The sequence below is a fragment of the Mastomys coucha genome, unplaced genomic scaffold, assembly GCF_008632895.1.
Source record: "Mastomys coucha isolate ucsf_1 unplaced genomic scaffold, UCSF_Mcou_1 pScaffold13, whole genome shotgun sequence".
NCBI classification, from domain to species: Eukaryota; Metazoa; Chordata; class Mammalia; order Rodentia; family Muridae; genus Mastomys; species Mastomys coucha.
The window spans coordinates 65,889,934-65,905,259 of NW_022196895.1; the positions used below are offsets into that span (position 1 = coordinate 65,889,934).

The window sequence follows — 15,326 nt, forward strand, 5'->3', positions numbered from 1 at the left end:
GTCCATGCTGAGGTAAGTGAATGCGCAGGTAAAGGAGAGATAAGAAAATTACCTTTTAATAATAATCCAAATAATAATGTTTGGATGCCTCAGGAAGTAGACTTTAACCTTCCTGTCTGCCTCTTGGAGTAAAATGAACCGAGTGATTTCAATGTGATGTAGACCTTTCGAGGAGAAAAAAAAAAATAGTAACACAGCAGAGAAAGCTAGCCCACTGGATTCTAATCAGGGAACTGAGGTCAGCTTTGGTAGGTCATTGCTATCATGCTGACGGTCAGAGGATGGGATGAGGTGTGGGGGAGGGGCTTATCCCGGCAGTTTTCTTCCTGGTATAAGCATAACTACATGTGAGAGATGCTGGAGAGACAGATGGGATACCTAGAAAACCTCACTGGTATACCTCAAATTTCTAAAGCTGATCACATCAAGGAAGGACTAAAAAAAAAACTGTCACAGAACAGCAGAGACAAGGTGACCTACACTAACCAAGGCCAGGTAGTATTTTGAATGGGATTTTGAGGGGAGCTGGGAAATAAAGGATATTAGCTCAAAAACTCGTGACATTTGCAGAAAGTTTGGGGTTTGTTAAAGTAACGGACGTTGTTAATTTCATGGGTTTCAACGAACCTACCTTCTGAGGAAGGGTGAGCCTTAGGGGCTCTGGCTGAATAAATGTGTAGGGAACGGAACTCTTTCTCCTGGTTTTGCAATTGTTAGGGTTCAGATCATCCCCAAATAAAATGTTTTATTAAAAACACACACACACACACAAAGGAGAAATGAATTTGTGGACACTTAGGGCGCTACTAGAACATCATCAGGAGGGTCTGTCCTCAGCTAGAGCCTTTCTCCTGGGACAGGCGCCTTAGGGCGGTGTCTGGTCTTTCCGCAGCGGTTCAAACATCCCAGGCATTGGAGAGCAAGAGGCTCCTCCCAGAAGTCGGGGACACTGGACTCTGCCCTGGGCGCGCCCCGCCTAACTGAGCACTTAGCTGCCCTCAGTCACTAAACTACAGCAGGTAAGGAGCAGCTGCTCTCGGTCACCAAACTACAGCAGGTAAGGAACCGACCTTACCTGCTCTCTGCCAGATCACCGGAGCTGGAGCAGGCAGAGACCTCCCCTGAACCCCCTCCCAAGGTAAGCGAGCCTGGGACAGCTGTGGACCGCTGCCAGGTGGGGGTTGGGGGGAGGAACACCAGGTGACCTTGGCGCGGGCCACCCCGCGGAGCTTTACATCCCGGGACGTTTCCTGGGGAAAAGAGGGAGGAAAGTCTTAGAGAGGTGAAGAGGGTGTTTCGTTGAACCTCTTTTCTGGGCTCGGATCCCCTGGTGCAAAAGTTTCGAGGAAGAGAAAAAGTTGCTTTTCTCCTCCTCCTGTGCACACACACCTGCTTGTTTATTTAGGCTGTTGTTATCTAGTCTCTTAGTCAGAAATCTCCAGACGTCTGTCTGCTTCAGGGGCCCTGGGAAAAGTGACCCAGAAAAAGCTGCAGTCTCTCTGATGTTCGTCTCTGCGAGTTTGAGCAGCAAAGGGGAGAGAAGCGTCAGTTGTTGGCGTAGACTCGCCTTGCTGCAGGCGTTTCAAGGGACCCCGCCCCCACGCCCCCCCCCACGCCCCTCTGCCAGTTTCTCTACTCATCTGTCTGATCAAGGCCCGAGGCAACTTTGCTGGAGCAGTATCACCTGCAGGAGCAGTTCGGGTGCTAGAGTGGATCCTGGTGGTTGTGAATTTTCAGCCTCTTTCAGAAGGAATAAAGTGAACATAAACTTCAGAGCCTAGGGCATGCCCCCAGCCCGGGACATAACTGATGCTACAGCATCGCGTCACAGTTATTGTATTCAAAGGATCGAGCCCCCTGCCTCCTTCCTTCTGTACTGTATAAAGATTAACTTAATTAGATGATGTTTAGGAATGGCAAACAGGAAGTTTACGAATGGCAAAAAGGGAATCTAGCCTCCGGATTTTACCCGATGCTATTAAATATTTAGCTCTATGGAGACTGGTTTTCCAGAAACTTGAGCTAGGCCTGAGTGTCAGGTACCTGTGCACAATTGATGCTGTTTTTCAATTGTTGCTCAGCCGCCCTCATCCTTCTGTCTCTCCACCTCCATGCGGACGGGGAGGGGATGGGAGATAGGGAAGAAGATAAAGAATTTGTCAGGGCGAAGCACTGTTTGACTCATTTCCAGAAATAATGGAAAGAGGTTGGCTGTCCTAAGACCCAGGCACACTTGTTGAGATTCGGAATTTATTCTTTTCAAAGTAAATTGATCCTCTGTTCCAACTGACAAGAGACTGGAATAAAGAGAGGCACGGTTCTGTGACTTACTGAGAGGGACTACAACCCAGACAAAACCGCATGTTATCATTTCTTTTCTTTTCTTTTTTGTTTGTTTTTCGAGACAGGGTTTATCTGTATAGTCCTGGCTGACCTGGAACTCACTCTGTAGACCAGGCTGGCCTCGAACTCAGAAATTCACCTGCCTCTGCCTCCCAAGTGCTGGGATTAAAGGCATGTGCCAACACTGCCCGGCGCATTATATCATTTCTTAGCTTGGCTGTTTCAAATGTGTTTCAGCAGTGGACTTGGGTTTCAATTCACACTTTTTGCCAAAATGCTTTAAGACATAAGTCAGATTTAGCCTTAAAATGTTTACTTCAGATAATTGCTGATAAGAGAAAGGATTTTGAAGAGATTGGAGAAGTGTTTAAAGTTGTAGATTCAAGTAATTTTGAACTGAGACGGGTACATCCAATTTAGATGATCATTTATTGACTGAAGCACGCGTGTGTGCGTGCGTACGTGCGTGCGTGCGTGTGTGTGTGTGTGTGTGTGTGTGTGTGTGTGTGTGTGTATGTGTGTGTGTGTGTGTATGTGTGTGTGTATGTGTGTGTGTATTTACAAAGAATATGTGGATTCATCCAGGTTGCAGTCTCTACTAGTCAGTCATTGAACAGTGCCAGTGTTTGGTTAATTAACTTAACATGATCGCATAAACTTACATATTGCTAAGCACAAAATCTACTACTTTCTACATGGGTTTGGAAAACAAACTTTGGTTTTGAGTTGTGCCTATGCTCACTCTTTTAGGAAACATTTTAAGAGACAGTGAGCTTGTGGAGCAGATCACACACGTTCCTAAGGTCACGGTGCACTGCGTTGATGATGGCACAAGCGGAGGCATTCCTGTCTTGTTGTATTGGGTTTCTCTAGAACATCACAGTACCATCTATCAGGAAGCACAGCAACAAACGCCTGCCACGGATAAGAGATCCTTCTTTCCGACAGGAGTGTCTCTCACTCATAACCAAATCTACCACTTAGAGAGGAACTCCATGTTAATCTGACTACTGCTGTTCTGTTTTGTGTAGATTGGAGGAAAGCTTAGGGGTTTTGAATTCTAGATTCCATATTACTAACATGGAAGTATTAGGACTAAAAAGTCAAGCATCAGTTTCATGAAAAATAACTGAAAATTAAACGCGTTGCTTTGGATAGCAGCGATTTCTAGTGGGAAATAGGAACACGAAATTGAAATTTAACAAAATCCTATCCAATAATTATTTTCATCCTTTAAATTAGAAAATCAAGACAATGATTAATGAATGTTCCCTACAGAGAGCAAATCATGTATGTTCAAGTTATTCTTGCTTTTACTCAGTTTCCTTGAAAACGGTTTTATGGGAGGTGAGATCAAATTACTCTCCAACATACCCAAGGTATAATTCAGGAATATTGTTTGTAAACACAATCATCACCACAGTACAGTGTCCAATTAGGTCACCGTCCCTGTATGTCTGCAGTCTCACTGTTCCCCTCTTCAGGCCCAGATGACACTCATCCACTGCCTGTCTCTTCAGGTTTACGTTTTCTGGCCATTTCAAGCTAATAGAATCAAACAATGTTTGCTCCTTAGCATCTGGCTTCTTTTACATAGAATACAGATTTTGAGGTCCATTCAGGTTGTAGCATGTACCTGTGCTTTGCTCTGTTTTTTAGTTAACCAACATCCATTCCATTTGATGGGATTGCTTTAAATATATTATCACACACACACACTATATATGTATATAATATAGTGTAAAAATATATAATATGCATTATATAGTGTGTATAATAATATATATAGTGCATATAATATATAATATATTGCACATGTGCGTGTTTGTCTATGGTGTATGCATGTGTTCACATGCGTGGGCACATGTGTGTGGAGGCCAGAGACTGACACAGGTATTGGTCTCTGTCACTCTCCATCTCATATATACCAAGGCAGGGTTTTGCACTTGAAGGCAGAACTTGCTAAAGCAGCTAGTCCAGCGAACTGCTAGCTGCAGGGACACCCTGTCCTTACCACCTGTGCACTGAATTGACGTGTGTCTGTCCTGCTTGCGCAGCATCACCATGGGTGCTAGCGGTTGATCTCTGGTCCCGGCAGTCTACAGCCAGCATCTCATCCTCTGAGACATCTCCCAGGTTCCTTATTCCTTTATTTATTGGTATGGGCATATGTCATGATGCCTGATTTTCTGTGGTGCTGAGGCTCAGGCACAGTACCATGTCCATAGTAGGAAAGCACAGTCCTGACTTCGTGTTGTCCCCAGCCCAATGTCCAATATTAACGCTAAGAATTTGTCATCCTGTTCCTGCTAAACAATGGGATTTTCTGGGTGAAACAGTCTAGGAAATCAGATAAGGATGTCCCTGAGTGGCACAGGCAATGACTTCGACAGAGCTCTGTTAGGAATCAGGGAGCTGGTGGCCTTCTTGGCCCTTACTTATCTTGCCTTGTGCTGTGACGATGGATGCCTTTGGCGGAGGGTGATGCCTGATGATTAATGCTTAAGACTTCTAATGGAGTACTACTCAGCTATTAAAAACAAGGAATTCATGAAATTCTTAGGCAAATGGATGGAACTAGAAAAATATCATCCTGAGTGCGGTAACCCAATCACAAAAGAACACACATGGTATGGACTTACTGATAAGTGGATATTAGCCCAGAAGATCAGAATACCCAAGATATAATTCACAGACCACATGAAGCTTAAGAAGAAGGAAGACCACAGTGCAGATACTTTGGTCCTTCTTAGAAGGGAGAACAAAATACCCATGAAAGGAGTTGCAGAGATAAAATGTGGAACAGAGACTGAAGGAAAGGTCATCCAGAAACTGCCCCACCTGGGGATCCATCCCATATACAGTCACCAAACCCAGACGCTATTGTTGTTGCCAACAAGTGCTTGCCAACAGAAGCCTGTTTCCTGAAAGGCTCTACCAGTGCCTGACAAATACTGAAGTAGAGGCTCATAGCCATCCATTGGGCTGAGCACAGGGTCTCCAATGAAGGAGCTAGAGAAAGGACCCAAGAAGCTGAAGGGTTTGTAGCCCCTTAGGAGGAACAACTATATGAACTAACCAGTATCCCCAAAGCTTCCAGGGATTAAACCACCAACCAAAGAGTACGCATGGAGGGACCCATGGCTCCAGCTACATATGTAGCAGAGGATGGCCTTGTTGGTCATCAATGGGAGGAGAGGTCCTTGGTCCTATGAAGGCTTTATGCTCCAGTGTAGGGGAATGCCAGGGCCAGGAATCAGGAGTTGATGGATTAGTGAGCAGGGGGAGGGTGGTGGGGATAGGGATAGGTTGTTTTTGGAGGGGAAACAGGGAAAGGGGATAGCATTTGAAATGTAAGTAAAGAAAATACCTAATTAAAAAAAAAAAAGAACTTTTCTGTATTTGAGCTGAATCTCTTATAAAGACAGTGTAAGTTCTGAGAACCCAAATGTCTTTCTTTTTCTCCTTAGAAAATAAATAGGCATTTAAAATATAATAATAAAAGACAATAAAGTCAAAGAAGATACAAACTTAATCAAAATAGGACAAAACTGAAGAAAGAAAAGTCAAAGAGGAAACACAACACACATAAGATAGAGACGCACCCATTTGTGTGTAAACAGGAATCCCATAAAAGCACAAAATGAGAAGTTGTGATATATATGCAAAGGACTTGTATGGTTAAAAACAAAAGCAAGCTGGGCGGTGGTGGCGCCCGCCTTTAATGGGAGGTAGAGGCAGGCAGATTTCTTGAGTTTGAGGCCAGCCTGGTCTACAGAGTGAGTTCCAGGACAGCCAGGGCTACACAGAGAGACCCTGTCTTGAAAAAAAAAAAAAAAAAAAAAAAACCCAAAAACCAAAAACCAAAAACCAAACCAAAACAAAACAAAAAAACAAAAACAAAACAAAACAAAAACACCCAAGAGCTTGGCAAAACATTCTGAGACAAAGAAGCCCCAGCAATGTCAGGCCATCTACTGCTGGGCGGCGGCTTACTTAAGAATGTTTTGTTTGCTCTCCAGTGAGGATCCCTTTGTAGAAAACTAATTTCTCATTTGCAAGTAGTCATCAAACGGAGAGAGCTTTTGGTTATGGATGGAGGTCTGTGTCCACTTCTCTTAGGTCTAGGAACTTATCTGAGGCAGAGGAGAGCGAGTCCTGTGCCTGCAGCCACAGTCTCTGAGTTCCTACGTGTGCCATTCTGCTGTGTTTAGAAGGCCTTGTTCCTCCCTGTCCTCCATCATCCCCTCTGGCTTTTCTACTTCCACGTCCTCTTCCAAGGAGTTCTCTGAGCACTTCTCTGCTGAGAAACAGGCTTCGGGGCTCTTAGTGGAGACATACCATCCTGGCTGCTGTGTGTATTTTTAGACTACTGTCCAGGCATCTGGGTTGGGGATGTTTGCAATTCCAGCTGCTGATATCTGGCCTTCTTTTTGTATACTGGTCTTACCGGCTGTATACTTTGTTCCTTGGTTTCCGTTGCCTTCTTTACTTTTAGGAGAGTGGTTTCTTATTTTGGTTGTCTGGTAGGGAATGCTTCTGAGATCCTGCCAGGCGTGGACAATGGGGATCTAGGGTAGACCTTGTTTCTAGGTATTGAGCGTTGACCCTTAGGAACGGGGATGGTTTAGAAGGAAACTGAGGGGTCCACAGGAGGGGTGGAAGCAAAATGTGCCACCAGGACCTGTGGAGACCCCTGGGAGTGGGGACAGTGGGGGAGGAGATGCCACAGCAGGTGGTTTGCTACAGAGCTGGGGAGGAGACTGGGGGTTGGATTCGTCTCGGTCACCACACTGGATAGTTTTACCTATGGCTTTTCTATGTATCAACTTTTCATTGCGTGTTCTCGTCTACCTATCAGCAGCACTGTAGCCTGCTCTGTGGCTCGGACATTTTTTATTTTAGTGTTTTTGCTATGTATACTTTCTCGTCATCAGTGGTGTGTGTGTGTGTGTTACAGGTGCAAGCGTATATGTGCAGCCCTATGCATGACTCTATATGCCTGTAGAAACCAGAAGACAACCTCAGATGTCACTCCTCTTGTGCCATCTACCTTGCTTTTTGAGACAGGGTGTTTCTCATTGCCCTCAAATCATAGGCTAAGCTGACTGACCAGCCCTAGGAATCTTCCTGTTTCTGCCTTCCCAGTTCTGGCCCTGTAAGTATATATGGCTATGTCCAACTTCTGATTTTCATGGGTTCTGGGAGATTCAACATACATCAAAACAAGCATCATTCCCAATAAACTCCCTCCCAGGCCAACATAGCCAATGATTCTAACGAAGGAGAACAAATCCAGTCAATTGTTGCTTCTCCTCTTATAATGTGCTAAAGGTCCTTGGATTTTAAAAATCTTTAGTTGTCCTTTTGCCCTCTAGGGTCCTGGAGATTATCATGGTCAAAATAAAATGACAATCCCAAGTCATCTTTTCTGTGTAGAGTATGGTCAGCTTTGGCGAGAGACTGCAGCCACAGAAGCCCCGTCACTTGAACCCTGTTTCCCATGTCCTTCTCATAGTCCACCTCCTGCACTGTCAGGCATAAGAAGCCACGTGTATGTGTGCGATGAAACCCTTAAAGTTTTGGTCCTCGGTTTTAAAGGTTTTTGTCTCAGATCATTTAGCCCTGTCATTGCTAGGATGGGCACAGGCCACTAGCTCAGAATAGAAGCAAAGCTGTTTATCTCACAACTAGGTAGCAAAAGAGAAGTGGAAAGTGCTGGTGGTCCTACACGTCCCTTCCAGGGCACACCTCTAATATCTAGACACTGCCTATGAGACCCCACGTTTTAAAGGCACCATTATCCCCCAAGCCTTTACCACAGGGACTCTTACCGAACATTCTAGATCCAAACTGCAGTCATGCCTTTGATTTGCTGAGGCATGCTCACCTGCTGATGGGCGTCCGAATTGTATGGGAGTTTGGAACATCTGTGCCCAGATTTGTAGAATAGACATTTTCATTTCTGTTGGGTAAATCACTGGGAGTGGGATTTCTGCATGGGACCGTTTGTGTTCAACTGTGTAGGACACTGCCGGACTGTTATCCAAAGTGGCTACATGTTTTGCATTCTCATGTACCACAACCTCGAGGTCTGAGACTAGTTGTCTATCCCTTCTCATCCCCGGGGGCTCGTTTTTACAATGGAGTTATTGTTCCAGCTAAATGCTTTACAACCAATGTAAAAAATAACTAGGAATATTTTGCAAATTCCTGAACTATTTCCTCCTAAAGTATTTCCTAAGAATAATACCAAACATATTTCAACAAGAGGGTAGCAATGTTATGAATGACTGTGGCTTAGCACTCACGTTGCTTCTTGTTAAATTTTCTTCACTTAAAAAGAAATCATAGTTTGGGCGTGGTATCTTCGCCAGCTCTCCATCACTACAATAAATACTTGAGACAATCGCCATACAGGAAGAAAAGGTAGTTTTGACTCTGAGTTTTTGAAGTTTCATAATCTATTGTTCCTGAGGCTTTGTGAGGGTCTGTGATAAGTTGAGAACAGATGTAATAGGTTGAATGGGTAAGGGAATTGACAGAAAGCAAACATCGCCATATTCCAGTGATGTCTACTATGTGAATGTTGTAAACATAAATATTATTATTTAATATTTATTTACTTTTCATATTGTTAGATATTTTCTAAGTCTCTTTATTCAGTGGTTCATTCAGCTCTCACAAAACTATGTAGGAATGTATATTTTCATCTGCATCTTTTACATGAAAAACAAACAAACAAGGATTTGGGAGTTTAAATAATTGTCTAAGTCTACCCAACTGCTAAAAAATTGGAAGAAAACCTTGGATACAGTACAAATAAATCCAAATCTCTTTTCTTTAAAGCCCTGTAGTCACATTACTCTTCTCCATGGGATGGATCTACTTTGACCAAAGAACCTGCTCAGACTCCCGAGTGATTCACCTGGGAGCTTGCATCAGAAATTCACTGTGTGCTATTGAATGACTGGCTTTATTTCTAAACTATATGGGAGAAAAAAAGGAGACTTAGAATTTATTCAGAATATAGTAGAAGGCCACAGAGAAAGCTGGACAGAGAGACGGAAGTCAGCCCAACAGTGGGAAAGAGGCATCAGGATCATGGGAAGAGACAGTGGACTCATAGGTTTGAATCCGGGACTGTAATGAATTAGCTCTTATTGGTTAGTGCTATTGAACATCGTCTACTCATTTGCAAACATTAATTATAACACTGAATATGTGAGAGATAGTATAGGGTGCATGGTTTCATGGTATTGTAGAGTTCAATATATCCTGGTCCGTCCTCCTTAAATGGAAAGCGATTCTTTACTTATTTTTTTTTTTGAGAGTTTCACTCATGTATACAATGAAATATGATCTATCTGCCCATATCAATCCAAAATTTGTACCACAACTCCATGTCTTTTATATATCTCAATAACCATTAAATCCAACAAGTCTGGTCATATGTGTATAAATACAGTGCTATTCACTGGAACATGTGAGACATACCAGGCACATGACCTCAACAAAGAATGATTCTCTTTCCCTGAGAAGCTGTCAACTGCCAATAGCTTGTCAGTAAGGCATATGGCCTGGATCTCCTCTCTCCCATCCATACCGGAGTTTCCCTGGCTCTGGTTGCAGATAGCAACGGCTCCTGTGAATTACTGCATGTGATAGTCATGTCGGGTCTAGAAGACTCCACTTCACAGCAGTCTTGCCATCACCTGCTGCGGTAGCTCATTTCCAGAACGTTGACCAGTTATACATCCGCAGGCTACTGCCTACTGAGGAAAGAAGCCATGTTGAGAGCACCTTGAGTCTATGATTATACTATAAGCATAGCGTGCAGAGGGCAATTTGACAACAAGGCCATTTAGCAAAAATAATAATAGCAAGTTTTACCCTAGGGCATAGGACTACCCCAGCTGTAGGCTTTTGACCAGGATTATGGCACAAGGCCTAAAATTTCATCCTGTGGAGCAGGCCTCAGATAGCAGTTAATTACCCCCAAAACAGTCAAGCCACTATTAGACCGAGTAGTTCTTCTTGCCTGGCAGGTTTCATTGCTGCATGCAGGGTCTTGCCCTGTAGGATAGTAGGGAGCAGAGAGGCTTAGGCTTGGAGGGCCTGTAGGTATAATGACAAGCAGGTCCTGTGGTACACAGATATTATATAGTTTACCGTACTTGCAGTAATATTTAATCTTGCTCCCAAAGAATTATCTTATATCGTATAACTGGGAATTTTTCTCTAGAACTTATGCATATTACAAACTTGTGCATGTGTGCACAAGAGTGTGCACAAGAATTAATAGAGAAGTGTTTGAAACCAGAGATTGGATTCTCTGTTAAATGCATGACTTTGGTGGGCTATACTTCATTTTCATGTGAACCCTGTCACCTGAGGCACCGGGGAGACATTGGATGTCACCATTGTGCTGTGTAATGTCACAGAACAAGTGTGATGCTTAGTATTCTAGGTGTACACAAACTATTCAAGGCTTGGAGATGTGAGGGCCCCTCTCCACACCCCGTTCATTCTGTAGAACTTTTATTCTTACTTTTTACAGTTTAGCTGCTATCTAAGCAGATGTATATCCTAGTGATCAAAAGCAAACAGTATTATTAGCTCAGAACCCAAAAGTCTGAAACCTGAAAAAAATCAGAAAATGTGGCAAAACCAGTCTGGGCTCCTGCTTCCAGGACACTATCATTGACCGGGTGGCCTTGCAGATGAGCATCTACTCGAAGGATGTGGAATCGACCCTCAGAATTGGCAGGGAACTTGAAAAACTAGGTTGGGAAGGTGGAAGGGTCCCTGTGCAGCTAATTCTGCAAGATTAGGACTGGGGAAAAAGCAGGTGAGGTCCCCAGGGGTTCCAATGGCCACCACAGCTGGACTTCCTGCTTCTGAACACAAAGCAGGCTCCTCCATGAATTTATGAATGAATGACTTTTTCTTTCAAGACTCAAGCAAAATGCAAATGGAGATTCCGTCAATCTGGGGGGTGTCCTGCTCCGGGTAGCCAGCGTCAGAGGTGCTGGACTGTCTGCCATGGTGCTCTCAGAACCAGCTCCTGCAAACTGCTTTCCCTTCCTCCTCCTCCACCTGGAAGCCCCTCCTCCAAGGCAGGCAGAGGGTTTTCCTCCATCCCAGACTTTTCTCCAGCAAGACCTTCCTGGGATGGCTTTACTCATCTTTATTCCAAGCACCACTTCTTTTCTTCCTGCTCCCCACACACTCATTCACTCCTCTCTGCCTCCTTTCCTGAACACAGAGGCCTGTGTAGCAGTCTTTAGAGACTGATGCTGTAGATAGAGCTGCCACCACACCAGTGTGCAGGATGTATCTACTACAAGAAGGATGAGTCAGCTGTTAGGTGAAGAAAGAAAATCCTCTTCTTAATGTTTCTCGACTGGACGTAACCTTGTACTATATTCCCAGGCCAGTCATAATCTAGAACTACCAGCTAAGTGAGTGGCTTAAACAGAAATTTGGAATCCTGCCATTTCTGAGGTTTGGAAGTCTGAGATCCAGGCATCTGCTGGCTAGATCCATTTTGTTGTTGTCTAGATCCATTTTGTTGTTGTTGTTGTTGTTTAGATTTATTTTTATTTATTTTATGTGTATGAGTACACTGTAGTTGTACAGACGGCCGTGAGCTATCATGTGTGTGGCTGCTGGGAACTGAACTCAGGCCCTCTGCCACACCTTTCTCTCTGGCCCTGCTCTCTCCACCCCGTCCTCTCCACCCCTGTCCTCTCCGCCCCCCCCCCCCCCCCCCACTCCTGCGTAATTCACTGTAGCTGTCTTCAGACGCACCAGAAGAGGGCGTCAGATCTCATTACAGGTGGTTGTGAGCCACCATGGGGTTGCTGGGATCCGAACTCAGGACCTTCAGAAGAGCAGTTAGTGCTCTTACTGAGCCATCTCGCCAGCCCCCAGGTTAGACCCATTTGAGAGCATGAAAGAGAGTCTGTTGCAGTCCCAGCTCTGTAAGGGTTCGAAAATAGCTAAAGGATGACCCCAGACTCAGTAGTATGCAAAGACAAAAAGTGTTTATTCTGAAGAAACAACCAGCATGCAGAGTCAACCATTTTCCAAAATGGTGACCCCACAGATAAAGGCACACAGGCCTTCTTATAGGGAACCCAGGGAACTCTCTAGAAGGATTAGGTAATCTAAAATTTCATTCGTGGGTGCTAGGGGGTCACAGGTGGTCAGTGCTCTGCATTCCATGTCATGAATGTTTAACCATAGGATAGATAGGGCTGCCCAGGACATATGGCCCATTCTGAGATAAGATATTTCCCCATTTTTGTGGTTATCCCCAGGCAGTTCTTTGGGAGGGGGTTTTATAACCTTGTTTCTGGATTTCATGGTCTATTCCTGGAGCTGGTGTCTTATGGCCTTCTTTTCAAAATCAAGCCTGGTCCTTAAATGGAGACAAGTGGGATTTATGTCATTTTCAGCTCTGGGCTCCTAGATGTTTGTGGCAAATCCTTGGTACTCTTTGGCTGGTAGGAATATCACTCTTTCGGTGACTTCTTCACTCACACAGCCTTGTTCTTCTGAGTCTGTCTATCTCCAAACCTCCCTGACACATAATGATGCCTACAATTGAAGAGATCATGCTATTGCTATGTGATGACATTTTTACTTAAGTCACTACATATATGATTAGTTCAAAGAAAGTCATGTTCTGAGATCCTGGGCTCTGTACATTTGGAGGAGATCACAGATGGAGCCATATCGAAGCCCTGTGAGCTTATTTCAGGTCCTCAAACAGTGAAGTGGGTTTAATTACATCACCCTGGTCCAATGGTGTGTTGATTTGTCCCACAGAAAATAATGCACCACAATATGTGCGCATTGCCGTGCCGACTAACTCTTGCTAGCATCCTTTGGATATGTTGACACACGACTGATGGTTTAGCAATAAGGAATCTCTACCATAATTCACTGGTTTCCAATTGCCCCCTTTATAGCAAACTTCCCTTTATAGCTCATCCCAGAGGGCAGACCATGTCAAATGTTACCTGATTTTTTTTTTTCCCCAAAGAGAACAAAAGCACTCAGACGGCTCTTCAGCTTTAATTATGGATAATTGTCTCATATTTTATTTACTCATTTGACAAACAAGTACAAATCATTTATTATGTATTATATGTGCTAAGCACTTGACAAATATTAACTCACAAAACACCCCCTGTTGATTTTTTACTATTAATAATTAATATTACCATAAAAGAAACTGAGGCACTGAACAATGGGGGGGGATCTCATGCTGACTATCTACTGGGTTGTGATGTGTCTCCAGGGGCCATAGAGCTAAGAGAACTCTCTCAAACTTTTTAACTAAAGAACTCTTTTCATCCACGGAAAGTTCTCGGGAAGATGCTGTGTGGTAAGACAAAGAATTTGCTTTACTTTGGCTGAAGATGAGGGCCCGGGAGCACAGTTTCCCAGCATTCCCTGCTGCCTTGTTTACAAGGCCTGCTAAAGGAAATACCTCAGCTTGGCGTGATGCCACATGTAAGCTGTCTTCAATCCATCCTAGCATAAAACAAATAAAGCCTTTCCTCACTTTAATTAACTGATTGTATTTTATTTTGAAATTTTTATCTGTCTAATCTACTTCTGGCTGAAGGAAAAGGCTAACATGGATTTTCCCCTGGATGCAGATGCCATATGGCTGGTTGGTCTTTGCTGATTGTCCCCCACTCATGCTCCCTCCCCACTCCGATCCCCCAATCTGAGATTTCTTTATTCAACTCGGGAACTGTTAGGCACAAAAGTTTTCTGAACCAAAGAGAAATGGAATTTAATATCCTATAGACACTGTCAGATGTAAACCTTCAAAACCCAGGGGCCTGACCTTACTCCTCTGTTATGGATGGTTTGTCTTCTGAGGTTATTAGGAACATAAAACAAGGGATGTGGTATCATTGATGTTTGCTGTCCATTGGTTCACAGAGTGCCTCGTGCAACCAGCCATTAAGAACAACCCATTTTCCATTTCTAGGGGGATATTTCCCTTTATTTTACAGATATACACATCCAGGCTAAAATACATAACTTTTACAACTGGTAAGCAGGAAACATGGTGGTTTTGAAAGAAAGTAATTGAGAGTCACTTATCAGGGACGAAGGTCAAGATATCTTTGTTATTAGGAATAAAAGGCAGAGAAGAAAAATATAATTTAGGATCTATGACATAGGCCCAATGTGCTTGCCAGATTAGGACAGACTAAGAAAGCAAGATGCATTTTTCTAAAGACGCATTTTTCAGTCACTAAGGAAATGCACACATATGAAAAAGGAAAATGGAAGGACCTCAGTCCAGTGAGGTTGAGGAGAAGCAAATGGCAGTAGAGAAGAGAACTTAGCCCAAGCCAGGTGATTGCTTTGCTGGCCTCCGACTGTCCAATGCCACAGTCCCTGTTCCCTGCCACGCAATGATGCAGACTTCTTTCTGGAAAAGCACAGATGGTAAATATTTCAGTGTTGCTGGCTGTGTACTGCTTCTGTGGTAGATGCTCACCTGTGCCACTCCTGTAGGGCCAAGGTATCGGGGACTGGATGTCAACAACCAACCACCGCTGTGTTACAAGAAAGCCTCACGTTGAACCACCGTGCTAGTTACTTTAGTGTTCTGTGACCACAGACAAGATAAGGGTGGAAGGGTCTCTTATGGACTCTTTTCCAGAGAGATTCCAATGCATCATGGGGGGAAGGTACAACTGTAGAAGCTCGTGTGGCCGAGGCGTGGCGATGCAGCAGAGCAGGTAGCAGAGAGGGAGTGGGAAATGGACTGATTGAGAACTTTCATAGATCACGTCTACTCACTTAGTTCAGTCAACTATTCCTCACTGCCCAAAACTCTCACAGTCACGGCAAACGATACCACCAGCCAAAGGAAGAGGTGCGCAACAACACAAACGTGTGTGTTTACTTCAGATTCAAACTAAATTCGTCTTTTCTGAACACGT

The 15,326-nt window shown here is 44.0% G+C and overlaps 1 protein-coding gene across 3 annotated transcripts in view; it reads left to right on the forward strand.

Annotated features, from left to right (window-relative positions):
* The first annotated feature begins 898 nt into the window (after positions 1-898).
* The window catches only part of Ccdc68 (coiled-coil domain containing 68), a 51,352-nt gene continuing 36,924 nt past the window's right edge, over positions 899-15,326 (forward strand). For 2 of the 3 annotated variants that reach the window (XM_031366335.1, XM_031366337.1), the window contains exon 1: positions 1,003-1,138. The gene's annotated coding sequence lies outside the window, so the exon portion shown is untranslated. Of the gene's footprint in view, positions 1,139-15,326 lie in introns of all 3 variants that reach the window. The other variant, XM_031366336.1, reaches the window with a different exon arrangement.